The 27,471-nt window shown below is 39.7% G+C and overlaps 1 long non-coding RNA gene and 1 pseudogene across 1 annotated transcript; both read right to left on the bottom strand.

The window, feature by feature from the left end:
- Window positions 1-1,156: 1,156 nt before the first annotated feature.
- LOC114545301 (uncharacterized) lies at window positions 1,157-3,058 on the bottom strand. The gene is made up of 4 exons (XR_003690868.1): window positions 2,871-3,058; window positions 2,558-2,724; window positions 2,228-2,323; window positions 1,157-1,868 (listed from the first exon to the last, which is right to left on the bottom strand). It is a non-coding gene; the product is annotated as an uncharacterized LOC114545301 (long non-coding RNA).
- A 9,366-nt stretch (window positions 3,059-12,424) lies between these two features.
- Window positions 12,425-27,471, bottom strand: part of LOC114546107 (zinc finger protein 729-like) — a 44,578-nt pseudogene continuing 29,531 nt past the window's right edge.

Below are 27,471 nucleotides of genomic sequence, written 5' to 3'. Positions count from 1 at the left end.
AGATAGATAAGTCCATACATACCCTTCTCATCTCCGTGTGTGTCGTAACTCTGTCTGACGCAACCACCGCTAGCCTAGCTTAGCACATGTTGTGATTTGTATAGGCACAGCGTGTACAAATAACAAGGTCACATAAGACACAGACATTTTCTAACCGTATACATACTGGGAACTATATTCTCAGAAAGGGCGAAGCACTGCTACTTCTGCAGAGTGATTTTCACCTGAGAAGCCCTGTGGTGAGGAGCAGAGAGTTCACCTAGAGCTCTGCAAGCAAATCACTCCGCCCAAGTAGCAGTGCTTTGCCTTCTGAGAATATAGTTCCCAGTATGTATACGGTTAGAAGACGGCTGTGTCTCATGTGACCTTGTTATTCGTACACGCTGTGACTATACAAATCACAACATGTAAATGGGAAAATGTTGGCGTTATTTTGTCACTTATTAGGAGCATAGATGGAGCCGGTTACCTCCAGGATCTGTGCTAAGCTAGGCTAGCGGTGGGTGCGTCAGACAGAGTAAAAGCTGTTATATACTAGACGCGTCCAAGGTGGCGCGCGACATCAAAATTATGTAATATCCGGCCGGCGCGTCCGATTAAAGGCGCGCGAGCCGAGGTCGCACACGGCTCTTTTTTTTTTCAGCGGCGCGCGACAAAGCAGAAATAAGAGGCCTGAACGAGTTCGCCGACAACCGGATGTCAGGACTCTCACAGTGACTGCAGGTCTCTAACTGGATTAAGATGAGCTCTTTTATGGTGAATAAAAGGCTCGATCCGACGAAGTAGGTCACTGAATCAAATCGAAGCATTGACGGCAATGCTGCTGCCAGTTCTGCCGTTGTTTACCTTTGTCTTCTTCTTCTAGTCCGTAGAAAGAGCAGCGTCTGTAGCCTTTGCTCATTAGGGCCACCGCTGTTCAGGAGAAGACTGCAGCTAGTGTCGCGACCACCAGCGCAGGTATAAATAGTCACGGCGATTTCATGACGTCACATATGAAAGCGCCAGCTCAGCTGCGGTTATTGTAAAAACACGCTTTACAACACGCACGGAGATGAGAAGGGTATGTATGGACTTATCTAACTCTGGGGGACACGGTGAATACGTCCCAATAGGTAGGCATGTTTCTATATTTAAGGCCCTAGGAAATAAATATTTATCACAAATTTCTGATATTGACCAGACAACTAATCAGATAGTCAGGAAAATAGTCGGAGTAATCAAAAACAATAATACCAAAATGAAATTATTGTTCGTTACAGCTATAAAAGAAAAAACACTGCTTTTGGCTTCCTTGCTAATTCCTGATTAAGGCAACAGGGCTAAAATGTAAATGTTTCACATAACTAGTATCAAATGCACAGTGAAATGTGGGTCATCTTCCGCAGCCCACAATGGTTAAGAAAAACATTAAAACATACAAAACATTAGCGTTACTTTTGCATTATATTAATGAGAACAAAGAAATATTGTGTAGTTTGGGCCTATTGGCTGAACACCTGCAGTAGTGCAGTAACTTTTTTAATGCTTTACCCTGCAGCCATTTTTCAGATGAGTTTCTACATCATTAGTTCATTCTTGAGGGTGTGCAACCTCGGGGATAGTTTACCACTTTCTAGACAAAGGTAAAACTTTTAAGTGAATTCAAAAGTGTTGGTCAGTTCTTTGGGATAGCTGAGGTGTAGTGCATAGATCACTCCACAGATTACCAGGAAGGCATCACCAAGTCAGGGGAGGCTGACCACGGCATCACTTTCAATGACGACAGTGATTCTCACAGGGTGGTAGTGAACTGGACTTGCGTCATAGTCACTGATGAAAGTAATGAAGCCCACTGCAAACCCATCAAGCTCTGGCTCATCGGACTCATCCTGAATGAATGAAAAAAGAGATACTAATCACAAACTAACACATGGAACAGAACAGATGACATAATTTGTCTTTCCTTAACCAAGTCCCATTGAAATCCAATCCAATACATCTTTTACAAAAGAGACCTGGGTCTCATTGTAAGAGTGGAAAAACATAAGATCCATTTTCTTCACATACAGTATGAATAAGCCAAATTACCAGAGAATCTAAGTGTTAACTGAAACCAAGGACATTTACAAGAAAATGTTTTACTGAACATTTAATAAAATGCCAATACAGTTCCTTTGTAGTTAGTATTTAGATGAACGGTTTAGATATAATACACAGTAGAATCTGTTAGTGACTTATGGAGACTCACCGTGCAGGTTCTTAAAAATCCAGAGACCTCCTCGCGCAGATACACAGGAAGGGCATGGAGAACAGTAGTGCGCGTGGTGTGGATGTCATGGATTTCCTATTCAGATAAAAACAGAATTGTATATACTTAAGAGTTTACAGAACAAAGCTGATTTTAAACAGACCAATCAGAACATATGTCCACAAATAACCTGTTAACATCTTTAACGCAATCAGACAAATGGCAAACACAAAGTGGACTAAGTGCAAAATTCACAAATCTCATTTGAATCATTGAACCTGTTCAGTGTTCCACTGGTTCAAGCTATGAAATGTGTAAAAATCTATTTACCTGTTCATCGTGGATTTTTTAAATTTCAGCCAGAGCATCTGCTGTCTTCCCAGTTATGGTGCCTTCTGTCTGAATAAGGTCATCATTAGAGGAAGATGGCGGTCAAGCTCAGCATAGCACGTGTTGGGCAGGTTCTGAGTTGTAATCCGCTGGAACTCTGCATACAGCTACATAGAAATAACAGCCGGAGGAGAATACAGCAACAACACAGTTCATTTTGAAGAATCTTGCACACATTTATACAGCAAAAATATCGGCCAAATGAGTAAGAATAACAGTTTTCACTTTAAAAGAGAGAGCTGATCCATATTACCTCAGACTCTATTTTGAGAGCAGGCCAGAGGTCCATGAGGTCGTTCACTGGTGGGCCGGACATCACTATGGTCTGTCGGCGTAGGGGAAATATGGTCTCCATCATCTTCAAGTAGAAAAAACAATGATATGTGTATGTGGGAGTTACCACACTAAAACATTGTCTGAGAAAAAAACAAACAATTTAAGTTATTGGTATTTAGAGGGCAAGGCAAGGCAAGGCAAGGCAGCTTTATTTATATAGCACATTTCAGCAACAGGGCAATTCAAAGTGCTTTACATAAAACATTAAAGAGCAGTTAGAAAACAATTAAAAAAAACAATAATAAACAAATTAAAAACATTAAAAGACAAGAATAAAATTGATAGTGCAGTATAAGAATAAAAGTTACAGTGCAGTATAAGAAATTAAAGTTAATAAAATAGATTATTTAAAGAAAAGCAACATCAAAAAGATAGGTCTTTAGCTTAGATTTAAAAGAACTGAGAGTTGCAGCGGACCTACAGGTTTCTGGGAGTTTGTTCCAGATATGTGGAGCATAGAAACTGAACGCTGCTTCCCCCTGTTTAGTTCTGACTCTGGGGACAACAAGTAGACCTGTCCTAGACCACCTGAGAGGTCTGGGTGGGTCATAGTGTAGCAGACCTGTCCCAGACCACCTGAGAGGTCTGGGTGGGTCATAGTGTAGCAGACCTGTCCCAGACCACCTGAGAGGTCTGGGTGGGTCATAGTGTAGCAGACCTGTCCCAGACCACCTGAGAGGTCTGGGTGGGTCATAGTGTAGCAGACCTGTCCCAGACCACCTGAGAGGTCTGGGTGGGTCATAGTGTAGCAGACCTGTCCCAGACCACCTGAGAGGTCTGGGTGGGTCATAATGTAGTAACAGATCAGAAATGTATTTTGGCCCTAAACCGTTTAGTGATTTATAAACCAGTAAAAGTATTTTGAAATCAATTCTTTGAGGCACTGGAAGCCAGCGTAGAGACTTCAGTACTGGAGTGATGTGATCCACTTTCTTGGTTTTAGTGAGGACTCGAGCAGCAGCGTTCTGAATCAGCTGCAGCTGTCTGATTGATTTTTTAGGGAGACCTGTAAAGACCCCGTTACAGTAGTCAAGTCTACTGAAGATAAAAGCATGGACAAGTTTTTCCAGATCCTGCTGAGACATGGGATGATAGAAGAATTCACATTAATTGAATTACCTGGTATCGTTAGCACATCTCCAGTTATCTTCCTTAACTTCTTGAAACTGGAACAGCAAGATGCAAAGGCATAAACTGATATGAAACTGAACAATTAAAAGCATTCAAAGAGTGTCAAATCATAAATACTTCCATTTATAAATGTTCCCTGTTAATAACCTTTTCATTTGAGCCCCAAAGTGTCAAGTTACTAAAGCCATTAAGCAAAATTAACATTACTGTAAAGAAAAGCAGCCACACTTTAACCTTACTGCATGGTTAATCATCAATAATGCCATTTCTACAAACCAAAGCTTTACTTTTAAGGGTTTTTACTTTATTCATCTTTGTAATAAAAAGCAGCTTGCCTCCAGCAGGGTCGTTTGTTTTAAAACCGACGCAACACAAGTGGGCGGGCACGGGCAGTTGACTCGTTCATCCGTTGTACAATTCTTCAGTGAGTCTGGGAGTGGTAGCTAGGTCGCAAGTTGTGCTGCTGGATTGTGTAACGTTAGTGGTCAGGCTAAGTGGCTAGCTCTATAGCAGCTAACCTATATCTGACAAGTTGCCAATCCCAACAAGACTACTGTGATAAGCCAGTGAAGGGCGGGGGCTTGGAGAAGGTCTACGCTCTCTGAGACAAACACATAAAAACATGTATAAAAGAAGTAAAAGTGAAGGAATGTTAACATTCAAAACTTACAGTAAGTCCAGTGCTGCTCCGTAGGTAGTAACTTTCTGCAAGCCTACTGTCTGTTGCATCCCGCCTTGCTGCGTTGTTCAAACTTTTCTTCGTCTGTGTTTTTCCAAAGCGCGGTAAGGAATCAGTGTAGTATGCAAATTAGCGCCACCTTCTGTTCACGTTGAATCAGAGATTAACTTGCCATACAAAATTATCCCTGCAGCTGCTTAAATAAAAATAAAAAAATATATAGGCTACATTAAACTGATGACAATAAAAAAGCAAAAAATAAATAAAATAAATACATTTTGTCACTAATGTCTAATGCATTTCAGACCATTTGCTGATTGCAATTTATGTATTTGTTGGGGGCAAGATTCAAAAAGGTCAGAAAAAAGTATTGTGTAATAATAACTCAACAAAATCATTATGCAGTTTTAGAAATATGCATTCACCATGTATTCAACAATAGCACCAGTACATACAATTTACATATGATGATCAGCACAAATACAGTATCTCACAAAAGTGAGTACACCCCTCACGTTTGTAAATATTTCATTATATCCTTTAATGGGACAACACTGAAGAAATGACACTTTGCTCCAATGTAAAGTATGAAGTGTCCAGCTGGTATAAAAGTGTAAATGTAAAGTATGAAGTGTCCAGCTGGTATAACAGTGTAAATCTAAAGTATTAAGTGTCCAGCTGGTATAATAGTGTAAATGTAAAGTATTAAGTGTCCAGCTGGTATAACAGTGTAAATGTAAAGTATTAAGTGTCCAGCTGGTATAATAGTGTAAATGTAAAGTATGAAGTGTCCAGCTTGTATAAAAGTGTAAATGTAAAGTATGAAGTGTCCAGCTTGTATAACAGTGTAAATGTAAAGTGTATGCTTGTGTCTAGCTTGTATAAAAGCTTGTATAAAATGTAAAAGTATGAAGTGTCTAGCTTGTATAACAGTGTAAATGTAAAGTATGAAGTGTCCAGCTTGTATAACAGTGTAAATGTAAAGTATGAAGTGTCCAGCTGGTATAATAGTGTAAATGTAAAGTATGAAGTGTCCAGCTGGTATAATAGTGTAAATGTAAAGTATGAAGTGTCCAGCTGGTATAATAGTGTAAATGTAAAGTATGAAGTGTCCAGCTGGTATAATAGTGTAAATGTAAAGTATGAAGTGTCCAGCTGGTATAATAGTGTAAATGTAAAGTATGAAGTGTCCAGCTGGTATAATAGTGTAAATGTAAAGTATTAAGTGTCCAGCTGCTTTAATAGTGTAAATGTAAAGTATGAAGTGTCCAGCTTGTATAAAAGTGTAAATGTAAAGTATGAAGTGTCCAGCTTGTATAACAGTGTAAATGTAAAGTATGAAGTGTCCAGCTGGTATAACAGTGTAAATCTAAAGTATTAAGTGTCCAGCTGGTATAATAGTGTAAATGTAAAGTATGAAGTGTCCAGCTGGTATAATAGTGTAAATGTAAAGTATGAAGTGTCCAGCTGGTATAATAGTGTAAATGTAAAGTATGAAGTGTCCAGCTGGTATAATAGTGTAAATGTAAAGTATTAAGTGTCCAGCTGCTTTAATAGTGTAAATGTAAAGTATGAAGTGTCCAGCTTGTATAACAGTGTAAATGTAAAGTATGAAGTGTCCAGCTTGTATAACAGTGTAAATGTGCTGTCCCCTCAAAATAACTCAACACACAGCCATTAATGTCTAAACCGCTGGCAACTAAAGTCACTACACCCCTATGTTAAATGTTAAATTAAAATACCCCCACATCATTACATACTCCTCACCATACCCCCCCACATCATCACATACCCTTCACCATACCTAAAGATTGGCATGGTTTTATGTCTGTTAGCCTCATAGCTGGTTTGATTTGCATTGGGAGATGATTTTATGGAAAGTACCCCATACCAATCTGTAGGTATGGTGAAGGGTATGTGATGATGTGGGGGTATGGTGAAGGGTATGTGATGATGGGGGGGTATGGTGAAGGGTATGTGATGATGTGGGGGGGTATTTTAATACCAAAGGCCAAGGGAACTTTATCAGGATGCATAGTATCCTGGATCCATGAAATAACTGGCCTTTAAACATAAACAGCTGCCTGCCTCCTCATTACTCTGTGTTAGTAATGTGTTCCAGGAAAAAACCCTAAATAGCCAACAGACTAAAGAAGACTTAGCCTACATGAACAGGTGTTTTGAACTTTGGTTTGAGTAAAGTGGCGAACTTTTTTAAGTCAATCGACTCCCACAGTTGTAGCTAGACACCCCAGTATCAACACACATATTAACCCACGCTTCCTCCTGCTTTTAGTGTTCCTGCGTGTTTACTAACCAGCAGCTATCGGGTCGCCGGTGAAAGCCCTCCTGTAGTGTTCTCTGTCCTGCTGTTGTCTCCGTCATGCTGCCTGGCCCTGGCCCCATACATCCATACCGTGTACCCACACATCCAGGCCCTGTACCGGGGTTATAGCTTCTTTTTCGGGGAACGGGGCTTTACCTTCTCCTTGCCCTGTCACTGCTTGTTAAAGTAGGCTAAGCTAGGTTAGCCTCCTTGTGCGCGCTTCTCAAATGTACTTTCAAATTCGTGGGATTTTTCCCTTAATTGTCCACTTATTTTACCACCTTCCACTGCGAGGCACTTGCTTTTATCTTTTATCAGATAGGACTCTGCAGCTTTCTTCAGACTTTCAGTACCGCCAGGATAGGGGCACAGACTATGTTGTGTTCAATTTGACGTGGAATGTCGGAATTTCTGGGTTCCCAGTCGGAAACTATACATGTCTACGGCATAGACTGAATAAAACAGGTCTATAAAAAAGAAAGATATAACGTTATATTTGCTCTGTGAAAGACATTGAGAAGGACGAAAACTAAGGACATTTACTCGGTAATTTTTTTTCATTTTAGTTAGTTTTGCAAACAGACATTACAGTTTTAGTTTAGTTATCTTCTTTTTGTAATGCCTCGTTTTTATTTTTATTTCAGTTAACAACCCCCCATCTAGTTTTCGTTATTTCTTTCGTTTTCATTAACAATTATAACCTTGACTTAGACTTCAGTAAAATGACTTGAAATAACTTGATTTTCTGTTTAATAAATAGAATTGATTGTGAGTCAACTTTACGATTTTTGCGCAGTTGCATGCGCAGGAACCGCTGATATGATGACGCGGCGGCAGACCTTCAGTAAACACCACTGGTTATGGCTAGGAACTTAACGTCATGGATCCCTCTCACGGGCGACGATACCGTGGGTGCTCCGGAGCTCGAGCACCCACGGAAAATAGAGAACCCACGTGTGCCAGACTGCCAGTTCATTTTTACATTAATCTAAAATTAAACACTGCAGTTGTGGAGAGTCTGTCGTGGTGTGATTGGTTATGTCGGTGGCATTGATTCTTAATGCACAGAAAATAATCAAGTTTGGCTATAAGGATTATACATCTGACCAGGCGAAGAAGAAAACCAACGGCAGTTTTCAAGGTCTGCAGTTCAAACATTTCCGAAATCGAACTTCATCAGACACTTCAAATCAGGAGAGATTCGGGTTCCAGTCCCCATATTCAGCTGAACCACTATTTGGACATTTGTGATGGACAGAAGTCCCTTCAGTTTTTGGCCATGAATAATCACACCCTCCCCTCTTTGTTCAAGGTGGCGGTAAGAGCGAATAAAACTAGGTACACACAACACACACACACACACACACACACACACACACACACACACACACACACACACACACACACACACACACACACACACACACACACACACACACACACACAACCTCTCTCTCATAAACACACACACACGCAGACATAAGTATGTGAATAAAGCTAGGCACACATACAACACACTCTGCACTCACATTCACTCACCAATATTAACTTTTCACTCACTCTCTCAAACACGCACACATTCACTCACAAATACACTGTCAAATATCAACATATACTTTCCATTCCATGTGATAATAAGGTGGTGGGATTCAGCTCCTCTTAAAGAATATGTTTTGTTCTTTAAGAGAAGGAAAGGTTAAAAGATGTTTTACTCTTCAGATGTATGTGGACGCAATGTCTTTTGAATATTGAGTAAAAAATGCAACTAAAACTCCAGCAGTTCATAATCACTGTCTTTAGCTTGTCTAAAAATGGAAACTTTGGTATGACTTGACTGATTGTCACAAAAAATGACTTTGACTTGCTTGAGACTTGAAGGTTAAGACTTGAGACTTGCTTGTGACTTGCCCATGTGTGACTTACTCCCATCTCTGATTATTACACAAAAGTACTGTTATTACACACACACACACACACACACACACACACACACACACACACACACACACGTATTATTATTATTATTATTATTATTATTACTATTACACACACACACAGACAAGTATTATCAGATACATAGAGTTAAACTCAACTCTTCTTAAAATATAACTACTCCCGTTGTGTGTGTATCTGTGTGTGTGTGTGTGTACTGTGTACTAGATATAAACTATGTAGGTGTCTGTGTGTGCTGTGTACTAGATATAAACTAGGTAGGTGTGTGTGTGTGTACTGTGTACTAGACAAACTAAAGCGGGCCGGAGCAGACTGTGGGCGGGCCTGGAGTTGGACCCTAATGTGATGAGAGACACACACACAGAGAGACACACACACACAGAGAGAGACACACACACACACACACACACACACACACACACACAGAGAGACACACACACACACACACACACACACACACACACACACACACACACACACACACACACACACACACACACACACACACACACACACACACACACACACACACAGAGACAAACACACACTGGCTGCAGTTTACCGAAGTTAAACCAAACTGCGTTATTAAACTATTAATTTAATGTCTTGACAATTTGGTTACTGACATGTCTGACCACACTGAGCGACTTGGTTTAAACTCTACAGTTGAATTCGGCTGACTTTGGGGCCCAAAAACATTACTTATTATCAATAATAAAAATATCCTTTCTTCTCTCCTTTATTCTCTGGTCTCACAGGGTCCTGTCTGCAAACCGAACCGCGTTATAAAAACCTCACTATTTAACGTCTTCACGTGTTCTTTATTGGCTGAATCATCATAAAACAGGTTTATTTTGGGGACTCAAATAAATGACATATCTTAAATAAAACAGCCAGACTCCTTCCAGTTATCGCGATGAAATAAACACAAGGGCCGCTAGCTGCAGCGAGATCTGGCTCAGACGAGGGTTTTAAATCACACTTTGGCGAATAATTTATACGCCGAATTTACCGTATTCCCCTACCAGTTTCTAATATATAACGGCGACTACGTAGATCACGTTAACGGTCAGAAAAACGGAGCCCCATTTCAAGTTGACGTTTTTGTGAGTTAGCCGCGGCTAACATGTACGCAAACGGACCAGAACAAGCAAACGGAGACATTTAACGCGCATTTACACGTTTAAAGCTCCGGTATATCAGAGCCGTTAGTGCGTAACACCGGGCAGACATGTCTTATAAGTTCAATTTAGTTAAAAAATAACAAGCTGAACTCACCGGAGGCTTTCTTTTCCAGCACCATGTTGTTTTCTTTGTCTCACTTCCTGTCTTCTTCTTATTTCCGGCAGTATTGCTGCCCTCCTCTGGTCTCTACTCGCTATCCACACCATGATCACTTCCCACTGTATTTAGATCCATTGTCTCCAACCTACTGGTCGATGCTAACTCTGCTGATACAATTGTAATATCTATGGAAGATGACATTGACCGACTTATATTAAACCATGTAGGACGACCATCATTTAACACAATTAAATTATTTTTATCTATAAAATCTTCTACAATTTGACCATTTCTGTCTCTCTTCTCACCTCCCCACAGTTCACTATGAGCAAATCCCCAACCCAAATCCCTGGTACACAAATCTTATCTACAATTTCCTGAAAGTAACTCTCTTCTAGCTTAATGCACGGATTATATAAATTTACAATAGAGATTTTCCCTCGATCAGTCCAAACTTCTGTAATAACACACTCTAACACCGTTTTTATTTCAATTCTTCTATAATGAATCCCATTTCTAATAAATGTAGCACAGCCCCCGATATATTCTCCCTATCTTTCCTTTCACATTTGTACCCCGGTATTCTAAAATCCAATCTCGGGTTCAACCAAGTTTCCTCAATACAAATAATATCTGGTTTTTCTCCAAGACAGTCTATCAAGTGTTTAAACTCTTGCCCATTCGCAACAAGACTCCTAGCATTCCACTGCATTATGGACAACATAATACAAAAGACACTAATCACCATCATAGTCTTCATGTCTGCTGTCCATTTCCTCTTCCTCATTTTCATCCAACTCTATCTGTTGACTCCCATTTGGTCTTTGATCTGCACGGTCCTGAGTATACGTAAATTCCCACGATTCCTTTGGATTGATCCCCTTGAATCCCAAAAGTTTTTCTGCAGCAGAAGCAATTTTGACAAAAGTCCCCTCAGTCAGCTGGTGGTGAAGCTAACTAACCAGAAACAGTCCCCTCAGTCAGCTGGTGGTGAAGCTAACTAACCAAAAACAGTCCCCTCAGTCAGCCGATGGTGAAGCTAACAAACCAGAAACAATCCCCTCAGTCAGCTGATGGAGAAGCTAACTAAGCAGGCTCCCATCAGCACTGGCTCAAAACAACTCAACAGAACATTAATTATGAATCATTCAAAAGACCAACATTTAGAACATTGGACAAAGCAAACAAAGTAGACTAAATTGTTATTACAGAGCATCTTCACACTGTCAGAGAGATGAAGAAGAGATGGATCCTGACTAAATACAGGCTCAGTGACCACCAACTGGGTCAGACAGAGATGCACCTCCTCCTCCACTGGGAAAAACTATCTTCATCATCATTCCTGGATACGTCTTGAAGACGCGTAGATGTGTAGACAATTGCCTGTACGTATCTTCTTTGCAAAGACTGCACTCTAGTACTGAACTACTACAGAACCCATGATTCTTCGGATCAATGTTAACTTTACGCCCTGTCTCTGCGCAATTAGGACAAATTGAACCACTGATCAGTTCATTCAGATGAGCTACATGAACTATCAGCCACTGCTGTGTTGCGCTCTTATTACATCCGCTGTCTGAACTCTCCTGTTTTCCGAACGACAGTTTACGCATCAACGCACTAGGTGATGGCATTTCATCATCTGCTGTCTTCTTGCCAATGACAACTATTTGTGTCTTCCCTGAGACAATTTTACACGCACATCTTTCAACATTTTTAACTACCCGGAAAATGTCAGAGCACATCACGACAATTCTGAACAAATCACGTCGGAAAATTTCATCAGCCAATGACATTGCGCATTTAGAGTTAAAAAGCACATTTTATTTTCACGATTAGTTGCTGATAAAAAGGAAATGACCATATTTGGATCTAACAGCATTACACAGGAGAGAGAGAGAGCTTTCCAACTGAAGAATATGTGATGACAGGGTGGAGACAGCGATCGCGGAGCATTTAAAATGCCAACTTTTGTTGAATTTAGGAGAAATCTATCGACGCAAACAGACAAAGTGTAGTAAAATAAAGACCTAAATGTGTATTTTGGAAATTTTTTTCACCACAAGTCTGAAAGTCTGAAAGAAGACATGTTATTAAAGACAAATAGCCCAAAATCTCAAAATTGACCAAAAAAAAAAAAAAAAACAAGGATGTTTTTGCCTGCCGTGTCTCGCCTTAAGACAATGTTGGTGACAAACAGTTGCTATTGCAGCCACTAGTCTACCTAATCCAAAGAAGAAGAATGCGTGTTCTTAGATAGTTTTAATCCAAACACAATCTTTTTCCTAAACTTAAATAGTCGTAACTGCTGGTCAGCCCTCAATGTGGAGAGAAGATCAGAATATAACAACACAGCTATCGGGACATGAGGAGGAGGCAGGAGGAAACAGCTTGGCTCGGAAACATGTTCACTACGAGGCAGTGTGAATGAGCTGGTGGTGTCTTTTAAGGTTACTACTGTGAGAAAACGCTTTCCCACATTGTTCACAGCTGTACGGCTTCTCTCCAGTGTGAACACGTTGATGGTGTTTTAGGTTACTCTGTAGTGTGAAAGCTGCCCCACATTGATCACAGATGTACGGCTTCTCTCCAGTGTGAATGCGTTGATGGTTTTTTAGGTGACTCTGTAGTGTAAAGGCTGCCACACATTGATCACAGCTGTACGGCTTCTCTCCAGTGTGAAAGCGTTGATGGTTCTTTAGGTGACCGCGTTGTGTGAAAGCTGCCCCACATTGATCACAGCTGTACGGCTTCTCTCCAGTGTGAATGCGTTGATGTTGTTTTAGTTCACTCTGTTGTGTGAAAGCTGCCCCACATTCATCACAGCTGTGTAGATTCTCTCCAGTGTGAAGGCGTTGATGTTTTTTTAGGATACTCAGTTGTGTGAAAACTGCCACACATTGATCACACCTGTGTAGATTCTCTCCAGTGTGAACTCTCTGATGAATCTTTAAATATGCAGATGTTGAGAAGGATTTATCACAGTGTTGACAGTGGTGACGTTTGGGTCCATCTCCTCCTCTCCGTTTCTATAGCAACAAAGAGAGCGAGAGAGATAGTGAACAACCTTTTTAAACCCTGGACTTTTCATAACTTTTATAAGTTCTGAAATATTCTAAATTTTTCAGGCAAGTTGTAATAAAACAACTGTAATGCTGTAATGAAACAGCGAGAGAAAGTGTGGCAGACGATCGCGGACCGCCTGAATGCGTAAGCAGCCTAAAAACATACATTTACTGACCAGTGCTCTGAACCAGAGTTGTCAAAAGTATTCACATTCATTACATCAAGTAGAAGTATAGATACATCAAGTAGAAGTATAGATACTAGGATTTGAAAAGACTTCTGTAGAAGTTGGAGTATCAACTCAAGCTTTTTACTAAAGTAAAAGGGGAAAAGTACTGGTTTCAAAACTACTTAAAGTATAAAAGTAAAAGTAATGTAACTGGGAAAAAATGCCATTAAGGACAAAAGCTTAGCCCACCCCACAGGTGCCTATAGTCATACCTGCAAAGTCAAAAGGAGCACATTATTCAAGTGTATTTTTCTGTTCTGTATGATCAAAAATATGTTATTTTTTAACTAAAATGTTCTGTATGATCAAAAATATATAAACGGCTTGTGTATTGCTAAGGCCACAGGGTCAAAATTAAATGATTTATTAAAATGTAATAATAATAATAATAATAATATCTTATAACAATAACTTATTTCACCAGTAAATTACTGACACACTTTTACACCGTTTAGCTGTCAGCATTTTAACCGTGTTTACTCCAGCTGCTAGCTAACGGTAGGCTAACATTACCTGCTGCTAAGTGTAGCTAGTGTTAACTAGCGTCCCGTGCAGCGATGTTTCAGTTCCCTCTAATGTTCGTTTTTGGAGCATCAGAGAGAAGCGCAGGCTTTTAAGTGGCACCTAAGTAAGGCACCGAAATCTGCATTGCTATTCGGTCCGGTAGATAACGGTCGTTAATTCAATTCAATTTTATTTATAGTATCAAATCATAACATAGGTTATCTCGAGACACTTTACAGATAGAGTAGGTCTAGACCACACTCTATAATTTACAAAGCCCCAACAATTACAGTAAGTCCCTCAAGAGCAAGCAGTGCGACAGTGGCGAGGAAAAACTCCCTCTTGGGAAGAAACCTCGGACAGACCCAGGCTCTTGGTAGGCGGGGTCTTACGGGCCGGTTGGGATATGATGAACAGTGGCGATAATAGTCACATTAATAATGCAACAGTGACTTCAAATGGTAGTCGTAGTAGTTCACGTCATATCAGGGCGCTGCAGGGCGTTACAGGATGTAACGTGGCCCAGCAGAGCATGGATGGACGTAGCGGGAAGCAGCAGGGTTCAGCAGGAAGCAGCAGGACGCAGCATGACATTGCAGGGCACCGCTGACAACACTTTGTCAACTTGGACAAAGTGATGTCAGTACAGAGTACAAATAATCAATGCTAGTGTTTAAGAACACAAATTTGGGGGGCTGGTACATGAAGTCGCTGTGCCGTATTAGCACCGGGTCTGTGCAGGTGTGATGGATCACGTACAAACCAATAGGGTGTCGGGATGGTATATGTTTATACTTCTCATCCAACCACAATCAAATTCACTCTATCCAGATGGCGCGATTTATCTGGATAGGTTGTTTTTTTGTGTGCGTTTTTGAACAATGACAAGCCGGAATGAAAACAAGCCGAACTGAAATAGGAGTAATGAGGCTATTTTTTAAATGTAAGGAGTAGAAAGTACAGATAATTGTGTGAAAATGTAAGTGTGAGTAGAAGTAAAAAGTCTGCTGTAAAATAATTACTCCAGTAAAGTATAGATACCCAAAATTTCTACTTCAAGGAGTTAGGTTATAAGTTTACAAAGTGAAAAACAAAAAGACAAACGTGGTCACTTTGTAACACACGTTATAATGCTCGCCTAGCTGCTAGCATTGCACGCCCTCATACTCTGCTTCTGACTGGCTAGTAGTCCTTATCTAGGTACTGTCAGGGCACGCCCTCATACTCTCCAATTGACTAGCTAGCAGTCCTTACCTAGGTACTGAGCATGTGCGACTCCCATCAAAGCTGGAACAGAAGTGAGAGGTCGCACTCTGTAGCTAAAACAGAGAGCTCAACACACAGGATGAAAAGAGGAGCTACAGCAATGTGCTGTACAACAAAAATATGGTGTTTTTTGACAATTAAACCACATAAACATATTCTGGTACAACCTCTAAATACAATTATGAACCTGAAAATTAGCATAATATGAGCACTTTAAAAGTGAGCAGAAGATAATGTTACTCAGGAAATTAACCATTATAATCAATTACAACCACTTATCTACAATGCTAGAATATGATTCATAGCCTACATACCTCTCTCTCACTCTGTCTCTCCATCTCTCTTGTATGAGTTAAAATATACATTTCCTAAGTAACATATTAACTCCCACTGCTAGCTTTTAAGGCAAAGTGTACAGCTGTTTGTGCAAATGACAATTGACTCCTTCAACAGTTTCAGTTAAGAGCAGTAGTTCATAAACTCAAAAATTCAAGATGGCCACCATTTCTGTCAGAGCTCAATTTAATGTGTTAACGAAGGTTTCGTTTATTAGAGTGAACGTCATTACACAACCAGGGCACGCTGGTGACTTCACTGCTGTGGAACTCAGCGTGGGGTTCAGTGTCAGCTGATCTAGTTTTAGTTACACTGTAGTTCTATAGTATAGCTACGTTTAGTGTCCCAAATGCTGTCTAACAGCCCCTCATCAATTAGCTAATAATAGATGTAGTTAGATAGCTGCACCTGAATTGACAGGTTGTGCCAGCGCGGGAGAGCTGAGCCAAGGGTAAGTGAGGCAATACATGACCTGTTCATGTATCCTTACCTGGAAGGTGTACAGATTACACGGGACTTGTGGCACTGGATGAATGATCGGGCTAGATATAGGTGACCCAAACCTAGTTGTATCCCATACCTGAATGTGTACTATGTCTACGATTGAGGTGGTAAAAGGATAACCCCTCGGCCTTAATCAGACAACAAACCCCCAAAATGGCAAATGAAAATCCCATATCAGCCAAGAGGCCAACTGATTGGATGAAATGTTGTCTTTGTCAGACAGACACAAAGGAACCCATCCATCACCATCATCATGCTGAGAAACATGATGGCTATAAAATGATTGCCACCAACATTCCACTCTTTCACAAGATCAACAAAATGCCAATGACCCTGGACCTGGAACAACTTGATGAAGGTGGTGGTATAGAAGCTACTTTGACAAGGAACAAAGTGAAGTATCACTACAATTGTCGACTTCGGTTCAACAACACAAAGTTACATCGTGCCCAGAAGCCAAGGAGGGAGGCATTGGCTACAATTTTTAACAGTCTTTATTATGACTCGGCAGGACACGACCTCTCCATCTCAGGTTGGACCCTAACCACCAGGCCTTTGAGCTGGTAAAAATGTGAATAGAACTTATGTTTTCTTTTTTTTCAATCCTTCCTTTTAACTCCGTCCCAACAGAGTACACTATTAAAGCAACACCCACCTTGAAAAATGAATCTTGAATTTTTGCGATTGCCTTTTTCTAAAAGAGTGGAGTATTTTTCCAAAAAGTGGCCTTAACAGAGTATTTGTAGCACATTTTCTGTATCACTATATGGAAACCGTGGCAATGAACATAGGACAGGAATGGAATCTTGAACCATGCGATGTAGTGTGGACTATTGGTGCTTTCACAAAATATTTACACAATGAGATTTTTGATAAATAATACTGCTGTCAGTTAAACGCATTATTAGCGGCGTTAACACAAACCCATTTTAATGGCATCCATTTTTTTTATCTTTTAAAACTTTGTCGTTTTTTTTGACATGCTGTTGCAACAACTAGTAACGTTAGAAAAACTACAACACCACACTGGATCTAGCTAGGAAACACAACAAGCACGCCACACACACTTGTTTGGGATTGCAAGCCGGCCAAAGAGTAGCAGGATAACGTGAGACACCTAAATGGATACCATTAAGATTCTGAATGGAAAGTTTACTTTTCAATAGTTGCCAAATGGTTCCATTGACAAGACCAAAGTGATGTGTGTTTTGTTGTTGTGAACTGAGCTATCATCGCAGCACGTCCAGTCTGAAATACCACTTGATGGCCGAGCACACAGCTGATGGCCGAGCACACAGCTGATGGCCGAGCACACAGCTGATGCAAATTCTCCGCCCCCTCGTCAAAGCCAGGCGACAAAGGCACAAACAAGCAGATCCACTTTTCCATGTTGATAAGAGCATTAAAATGAGAAACAAATAATGGGACAAAAAGAAATCAAAGGACATTCAGAATAGATAAAAATGTGTTATTAAAATTAATTAAGATTAAAAAAAATTAAGAAATTCTGAACTAATTGCTAAATACTGGGCTGAACAATACCCCAACGACTACTATGAGTCTGGACACCGACTGTTTTGTAAGTTTTGTCAACATACTGTTGAAGGGACCTGAAAGGAAACATGTAACGACCATTTGAAATCAAAAGCTCATCTCAAGAACAAAGCTAAACGTACAGCGGGACCCACCTGCCGCGGGTCTTTGACCAGCACGTGCAAAAAGTGCTGCAAGAGATCCGTGGAAAGAAAATCTTCGTTGTTGTCGACAAAACCTCTGACAACCGATATCGCAGTGTCCTCAACATTGTTATAGGTGAGCATGCCGTTAGCTTTTATTTAGGTAATTTTGAATGTGCTTTTAAAAAGGTCCATACTGCTTAGAAGAATAAAACAAGCAAATCTGAAACGGTTAAAAATAAATCTGAAACAAAATAAAACAGATTTCATAGCGCCCTACATATTACGATATCCAAAATCTAACATATCTAATATCTAGTCTCATATCGCGATATCAATATAATAACAATATATTCCCCAGCTCTAGTCAGATCACACCCAACTACTCCTGATCCCAGCAGGACTATACAGCTAAGTAGAAGAACTATCAGAACCTGGTCTGACCCGGCCCTGTCCCAGCTCCAGGACTGCTTCAAATTCAATAAGAACATGGATGTGTGCAATATGTTACAGAACAGAGCTCTTTATTTATTATTATGATTTCATCTTGCTTGTATGCTGCACAATTTACATTACAGCAGAGGTGTACAACTGAAGGTTTACTACTTTTTTTACTAGTTCAATTAGTATTTTGTATGTATTTGAATTGTTTTTACTTGAATACTTACATATTTTTTATAATAAATAAGAACTGTTTCCATTCAACAATGTGCCCATTTTTTATCATTATCGTCAAAATATCACGATATAATTTTTCCATATCACCCACCCTTACTGACCAGTCTGTTAGAACCATTATAGAAACATGTGTATAGGACTTTATATATTATCCTTCATCACTAACTTCATTTAAAACACATTTATAACTTTATCAGCCTAATTATCTCAACAACTGTCATACTAGATTCACCAAACTTCTAACAACAATATGAAAAGCAGTGTATTAGTCTTCATAAAGGCAATATAACAGCACCAATGACTGTCACATGAATATTTATTTAAATAATGGTCACAATGTTAAAATAATAACAGGACTTGAATGAACAGTAATATGTACCGGTTGTATTTTAATGCAGGCTGATCAGGGTGGGAAATTAACTTTGGGCATCCACCAGCCAAAGTGGCCCAATTTTACCAGCCACTTAAATTTTTTACCAGCCACTTTTTACGGAATTCAAATTTATAAAAGAAAGTTCACTAGCATACTTTTAATTGCTTTATTAAATTACTTATTATTAATACATATTTTATTAATATAAATTTATAAATTAAATTTTTCAGTAGCTTGTTGATCTTTACATTGTTAGTTAATTTCCTATCCTGACCTGAGACACACATTCATACGGTTTGATGAAGGACTTAGCCTATTCGACTTAACAAGTGTAGCTGTCCTCAATTTAGGTAATCCTGTACGTCTCATCTCCGGTTTTTCCTGCATCCTGTGTGTGTGTGTGTGTGTGTGTGTGTGTGTGTGTGTGTGTGTGTGTCTGTGTGTGTGTCTGTGTGTGTCATCAGTCGCGGGGTAGAACTGAGCAGCAGAGAGCCGACAGGATTAAAACGGCAGCAGCTCCTTAAACATCGTTACATTGACGTTAAAATGTATACAGGTTGGCAGGACGGTCTGAAATGTTTTGCGTGGTCTTTCGCTGTACGTTTAACAATGTGCTACTTGTTTGAGAAGTACCTTCTCTTTTTCTTTACTTCGCTCTCAACAGTTTGTACATCCATAGCTACTGCTGACTCCGCGGCGGGCCTCTTAACACCGGGGATATGTCGCCACATTTTTTAACAGATAATTTTCCTTTCGTCTGTACCTCAGCTCAGCTAGCTAGCTACATGTGTCACGGACTCACGGACTAGCGCTGAAAACTAGCTAGTCGACTATGCGTGGTCAAAGCCCCGGTTTCATTTCCTGTAAGTTCTTCACTCCGTTATGTTGGTATTTGAATGTTTGTATTATGAAGCAGCAAAATCTGGACATTTTGGGGATTCATTAGCAGTAACGTAACGCGACTCTTATAAGCATTGTGCATTGTTACTTAACAACAGCATTCTTTAACAAAAACTGTCCAATCCGTTACAAGGAATGTTTTACAATCCACCCGCCACTGTGGCTGGTAAACAAGGCAAAGTCACCCTGAGGCTGATAATAATAATAATAATAATAATAATAATAATAATAATAATAATAATAATAATAATAATAAGTTAAAAGCCCTGCTGAGTGAACAGATAAGGCGCCAGGATTAATACATCCTAGCTGTGTAATGGGAAAAATAACATTTAAGCATTTATGTTTATAATCTTTATGTTTTATTAGGACATTGCATTCTCTTGCATTAATGTAAGAAAAGACAGTTCATTTCGTTTCTGCATGTGGATTGGAGTTTGTTAAACTTCAGAGACTGAGAGTCTGAGAGAAAGTGTATGCCCTTCGTGTGAACTGATAACCCACAAGGCCACAAAATCTAACATCCTCCTCCAGATCCGTTCCCCTCTTGTCAGTTTAGATGTACGGGGAGCGTGACCCCAGCTGGGGCAGAAAAAGGCAGAGGATTAGATGAAGTGGTTTTATGATGTATGTATGTCTGTCTGTTCGTTTCTCTGATAAATGCCAGCACTGGATCTATATCTTTACGGTCGCCAGAGAAAAACATCTAAAAGGTTGCTATCTTTATTGTTTGTAAGAATGTGCAAAGTCATGTATACAATTGATTGTGTTCGAACGTCACTCCCCTTTTCCCAATGTGCATTTAAGCTCACGGTTTCCTCTCACTCATTTGAAGAATCTTTTCCACACTGAGCTGCGTGCTTCTTGTGAACTTGTTTTCCTCCTATTTGCAAATATATATGTTTAATAAAATACAAAAACCCAACTTGGTTTTAGTCTCAGACTGTCTTATTTGTTTCAATTTACTAAACTCTGAAAACTTCCCCCCTGCTGCAAAGAAAACTTCCACAACAGCTGTTAGCCTGGTCAGGAGCAGGCTAGCTGTTAGCCTGGTCTGCTGTGACTGATCAGTATTTTGAAGAAGACATGAACATCATTAATAAATGAGAAATCATGAGGATTCAAATACCTTAATTTATGCATTAATTAACATATTGTTGCTGCATTAAGTCATGCATGAGATACTATTAATCCTTGTACATTACTGATAGTTCATCAAGTACTACATTCATTAATTCATGCTTTTAATGGACCCTTATTATAAAGTGTTACCAGTCTTTAATGTCACCAACTGTCTTTTTTTATTGGTTTTAAAAGTATTGCTTTAGCACCGGTATCTGTAAAAACCCAAATAATAGCCAACCCTAGTCGTGGCTAGAGAGGTGAACATACCCCCCACTGAGTTTAAAGCCAGCTGGGGGGGTGCAGACTAGGGGTGGGAATCACCAGAGGCCTCACGATACGATATCATCCCAATACTTATGTCACGATATTATTGCGATTTTAAACATATTGCAATATTCTGCGATATATTGCAATGTATTAACTTTTTTTCCAACTTCAGATTTTTCCCAATTTCATGTCCCGAAAGGACACTTTTGTCAACATCTGTTTTATCTAAAAAGATACATTTCTCTGTTTGTTCATCTCTCTTCAATTTTATTGCTGCAAAATGTGATCGTCAAGCAGACAAACTGACCAACACATATATCAAAAAAGACTGATACTTGCCATCTGTGTATCGATACAGTATTGCCATGAAAAATATCGCGATACTATGCTGTATCGATTTTTTCCCCCACCCCTAGTGCAGACCAATGTTGTGGTGTAATGAATAGTGTCTACGGAGGACAAGTTGAGTTTCTAAACCCTTCCAGATGGTTCTCTCCACAAGACTAAAGGTATTAGCATCAACTGTTGATGTGAACTGAGTTACCACCGGAGAACGTTAACTCTCAAATACCACTTGAGCATTACAAAGTTCAAAAACATATCCCTTAAAGTACATTTAGAACAGATATAATATGTGTGATTAATAACGAGTTAACTAAGGACAGTCCTGAGGTTAATCGTGATCAAATATTTTAACCAATTTGACAGCCCTAATTTACATAAAATGATCCAATATGTAATAATGATGTCAATCAATCAATATTAATGCTGCATTGTTGTCAAAGTGATCTCACCTTTTGTGGAGAACTCATTCTTGTTCTTCAGGGGGAACTAATTCCAGACGGACGTCCTGAAGTCAGAAGGGTCTCGTCCCACAGATGAGCTGTGAAGACAACAACCAGAGACACACCATGAGACAGGAGACACTCCACACTAGAACATCACTATACTCATATACTATCTGCTGATCTACACACAGAGACACACCATGAGACAGGAGACACTATACTCTCTCTCTCTCCCCGCTAAAAAAAAAAAAGTATTAAAAGGCCAGTGGCTAGCATTAGGAGACGGAACAGCCCCCCCACTTTGATTGGGAACATTCTCTGGACTTCAGTCCTTCACTTCATTTGACTGGAATCAGAAGCACCAAAGCATGACTCAGCATCTTAGTGATCTCATGAGATTGATCAAAGAAGAAGAACAAAAGGAGAAGATGATGGCGCTTCCCTACCTGGAGGCTGTCCTAAACCTTCAGTCCCCGTCCTTTCCTGTCTTATTAATATTCCTCTAGTCCGGAAGTGTCCACAGATGGAAAGAATTCCTCCAGGTTAGGAATATTGTCCTGTAGAGTCCATGCTAACTGTCTGCTAACTTCATGTGCCGACCTCGTTCCGTCTCCTCGCCCTGCAACGTGTTCCCGGGTACGTTTGTTTTCCTCACGTTGCTGCCTACACAAAGAAACTATCCCCGCCTTTTTCTGTTTAGTTTTCACCCCGGGACAGCCCCCGACGTCCAGCGAGCGCTCCCACTGTGGAGCGCCAATACGCTGCGTCATCTCTCTGAGCAGCCATCTTAGAAACAGCTCTCATTGGCTATCAACACGTCAATCATGGCAGCTGTAGCCAATCATGTTCCCTTTCCAACTGTACATAGCGTGACAGGAACATCCAATGGGAGCCAGTCCTAATGAATGGACAACAGAGCTAAGTCCCGCCTCCCAGAGCCAGCAGCCACATCCATGTGATTTATGAGAACAAATATGATCAGTGTTTGAATGAATGTTAAAAGGTTTTGGAAGTCATTTTAAGTCTTTAGTATGTTTTTTTATAATAGTATAGAAGGGAGTAAAAGCATTTAGCAAAATGTGGTCACTTGGAGAGGTTTAGGAGAGGTTGTGGAGAGGTTGTGGAGATGATAGCTCCCATTAGGTTATGACTAGAGTTGTGTAACTTTATAGAGGTCTTGTAAGGTCTAGAACAGGGCTGCCCAATTTGGGGCCCGCACACAGTTCTTTTTGGTCCGCGCTCTTGTCTCAACGTTCTATTAACTCAAAGACTGGCTGCAGTTCACTATCCGGCCACAGTTTAACATTGGTTTGGATTGGGCAATAGAGAGGTGCTATTTAGCTTCTGTCAGCACAGATCTTTATGATGACAAGAGTGAAGAAGAGAAGAAGAGGGCTGAAGAGTAGCTAGTAACTCACTGTCAGGGTTTCACACCGACAGCCTTTAGTTCGGTTGAATCGCACTAGAGTTCGTTTGTCCCGCTGGTGCGGTTCGTTTGGGCAGGTGAGAACGTGGCAATCGAACTCTGGAGCGCACCAAAAGTGGACCAAACAAGCATACTGAGAGCTGCTTGAAGGTCAGGGTACTAAAGTATAATCCGTTTTTCGTTTTAAACCAAAAATGAAAAAACGAAAAAACGGGTCGATGTTTCAAAAAAAAACAAAAATATGACCTCAGTTTTCTTTTTTTTTTCCAATGTCCATACAAATTAAAAATTAACTGGAAAACTGCAAGTTTTTCAACTGTCGTTTTTTTGTTATTCATTTTTCCGTTTTAACCCAAGAGCAAACAATGTCTGATCATTTTAATAAAATGTGCTGGTTTGACCATGGAGATGCAAGAAATATGCACTAGTCCAGAACACAGGACCTTCTTTTTGTTTACTTTCTTGCTCCCGCCCCCAGACACATCCGACCAATAAGAGGAGTTGACGTTCTTGCGTGATTTGTAATGGTGCATTTTGGTACATTTGGATTTTTCCAGGTGTGAAACCAAACCAAACCGACCGAGTGCAAATCGCTCCAAGTTTACTATCACCAACTGATTCGGACCAAAGCTAACGAACTACAGGTTCACCAGTTGGCTGGAACCTGATGTTGAGGGACTTCTGAAAAGCAAAGACAGGCTTCATGTCTCCCACTGATATTCCAACTGATAGTTGTAATGTATGTCGAGGGGCATGTTCTGCCCTGAATTGTTGTAATGATTAATCAAATCTATTTGTATTAATAAATAGTGTTTATTTATTACTTATGAATATGTATTTTGTTATTCCTTAATATGTGTTCAACTATATGATTTATGATATGCAAATATGCAAAACATTTCAATTTAAAGGCCCACGACTTGAACGTTTAGTTTTGGCCCGCGGCCCTCCAGCCCGATTCATTTTTGGCCCTTGAAGGGGAAGAATTTGGGCACTCCTGGTCAAGAAGGTATATGTTGTGTTGTGTTGTGTTCTGCAGTGTGACAAAGTATGTTTTAGTTATTTTACCAAAATAACTATTTTGAACCATGTTTGAACTGCTGTAGTGTATGTTGTGTTTTAATCACATGCTAATCCAGCCCATTTTCATAAACTAGAAGAATGTAGGTTTCTAATGAAGTCTCATACATGCATTCTGGCCTCCCAGTTCTTCTGTTAGAAGCTTCTCCCTTTGGGGAAGGGAAATAGACCAAAATCAGGCAACAGAGGTTAAAGCAGAATGAGCCTCATGCAGCTACAAAGAGACAAACTACTCACATTGAGGGTCACATTTACATTCTTTAGATGTGTTTTTCACCGGAAACTCTTCATAACATACAAGGCATCAGACGGCCCCCCCCACTTCCATGGATCCATCCCAATTCTTCTAGCAGATGGTGACGTTGATGAGAACACAGCTAGAAGTTAATACATGAAGTCAAAGCCAACTGTGAGAGCTGAAGGGCAGCAACAAGTCTGTTAGTTCTACCTCCATCTGAAGACCCCCCCAATCCTTACTATCTTCACTACTACACATATGTTTGGATTTAAACTGTTTACATAGTTTTATACCCCTGGACAATAACTGCACATTCCTGCTCTAATGTACACATTCATATCAGACCCTTTATATCCATCTTCTTATCATTTTCAATAAGCTGCGGATAGTAAACCTCTCTCTGGATGAGAGCATCATATCAGACCCTTTATATCCATCTTCTTATCATTTTCAATAAGCTGCTGATAGTAAACCTCTCTCTGGATGAGAGCATCATATCAGACCCTTTATATCCATCTTCTTATCATTTTTTGCTGAATAAACCTCTCTCTGGATGCATCATATCAGACCCTTTAAATCTTCTTATCATTTTCCTCTCTGGATGAGAGCATCATATCACAGCACCTTCTCTTTCTTTACACATGTTCAGTTCAGCAGGGAACAGCTCACAGCTCTTTACTTTTACTTTATACTTTATTAGTCCCATCACTGGGAAATTTGTCTTGGACACCGCGCATAGTCTAGTCATGAAAAGCAACATGATCAAAGTACATAAAACACAATAATAGATCATTCACACAATACAGCATCCATTAAAACAAATAAGATAAATAAAAAAAAAAGAAAAGCACAAGAAGGTAGTTCACAATATTTCATTTCTATTTAGCGCCTTGATTGCATTAGGAACAAAGGAGTTTTTTAATCGATTAGACCTGCACATCAAGACCCTGTACCTCCTTCCCGAAGGTAATAATTTAAAATTGGCATTCAAGATATGCGTATCGTCTCTCACAATTTTCTTGGCATGATTTAGAATTGAAGCATCAAATAGCTCTTGGGGTGATCGTTCCCCCACACCCCCTATAATTTTAAAAGCCGTGTGCACCAATCGTCCCAACCTTGATTTTAATTGGACAGTCATATTACCATACCATGCCGTAATACCATATCTGATCAAACTCTCAAAAATAGACCAGTAGAACAAGTACATAATTCTCTGATTTACTCCGAACGCTTTTAACCTTCGTAAAAAATGTAGCCTCTGCTGTAACCTGGAACAAAGATTGTTGACATGAGAAGACCAACATAGTGCATTATCTATATAAACTCCCAAGTACTTATGTGAAGGTACCTGTGCAATGATATTACCATATATCATTACCGGACTATGGTCTCTTACACTTCTAGGATCAAAAATGATCTCTACAGTCTTGGCTCCATTCAGTATTAAAAAGTTATTATCGCACCAGCCAACAAATCTGTCTACCTCAGAGAAATAGTGTGAAACATTATCTTTCCTTTTTAATAAGCTTAAAATTGCTGTGTCATCAGAAAACTTGATAAAAAAAGTACTCTCTTGACTTGCTACGCAGTCATTGGTATATAATGTAAATAAAATTGGTGAACAGGCGCATCCCTCCCTGCGGGCTCCCGTATTTGTAATTTTAACCTCAGAGTACGAGTTGTTGACTCTCACTTGTTGTGTGCGATTGTTCAGAAAGGAATAGAGCCATTTGATACAGTATGGATTTACATTAAGTTCTTTTAACTTTGTGGTCAGCAATCTAGGATTCAGGGTATTGAACGCTGAACTAAAATCAATAAAAAGTAAACGGGCATATGCTTGAGTGTCTTCTAAATGACTAGTCACTAAGTGAGAGATGCAGTTAATGGCGTCCTCAGTACCTCGCCTCTCCTTATAAGCAAATTGAAACGGGTCGAGTAAATGTTTAACATGATCCTTCAAACCCATTAAAACATATCGTTCAAAACACTTCATAACATGTGATGTTAGGGCCACAGGTCTGAAATCACAATTCTCCATTGAGTTCTGTTTCTTAGGGACTGGTATAACAATAGATCTTTTCCATAAGGATGGAATAGTATGTGAATCTAAAGATTTTTGAAAAATTGGGCAGAATGCCCTGGAAAGCTCTATTGCACAGGTTTTCAACAAAAAGGCTGAAATCCTATCTGGACCCATAGATTTTTTAGAGCATACACCTCTAAATAAAGTGCTAACCACCTGTGGGTCCACCACTATCCTCTGACCTGGTTCACATGTTACATTATCCAGAACATCCGTATAATCATCTGGCGACTCAAATCTAAGAAAAAAGTCATTTAAATCGTTTGCCCTATGTTCGTCATCATTAGTTATGAAATTTCTATGAGGGGATGTCATATTTGTCACAAGTTTCATTGAGTCCCATAGGTTTTTTGAATTCCCTGTGGCAAAATTATCTTCTATTGTATCTCTATATTTTTTCCTTGCCCCCCTCAATAATATATTCAGTTCTCTTTGGACTAATTTTAATTTTATTTTATCATTATTTATAAATGACAACTTCTTCCTATTCAAACATTCCTTAACTTCCTTTGTTATAAAACTTTTGTTATTTGGAAATACTGTTAGTTTTCTTCTCCACAATAGAGTCCACACAAAAGTGTATATAGTCCGTCTGTAGCT

The sequence above is a fragment of the Perca flavescens genome, chromosome 19 (genome assembly GCF_004354835.1).
Source record: "Perca flavescens isolate YP-PL-M2 chromosome 19, PFLA_1.0, whole genome shotgun sequence".
Taxonomy (NCBI): Eukaryota; Metazoa; Chordata; class Actinopteri; order Perciformes; family Percidae; genus Perca; species Perca flavescens.
This window is presented reverse-complemented; position numbering and strand designations above follow the sequence as displayed.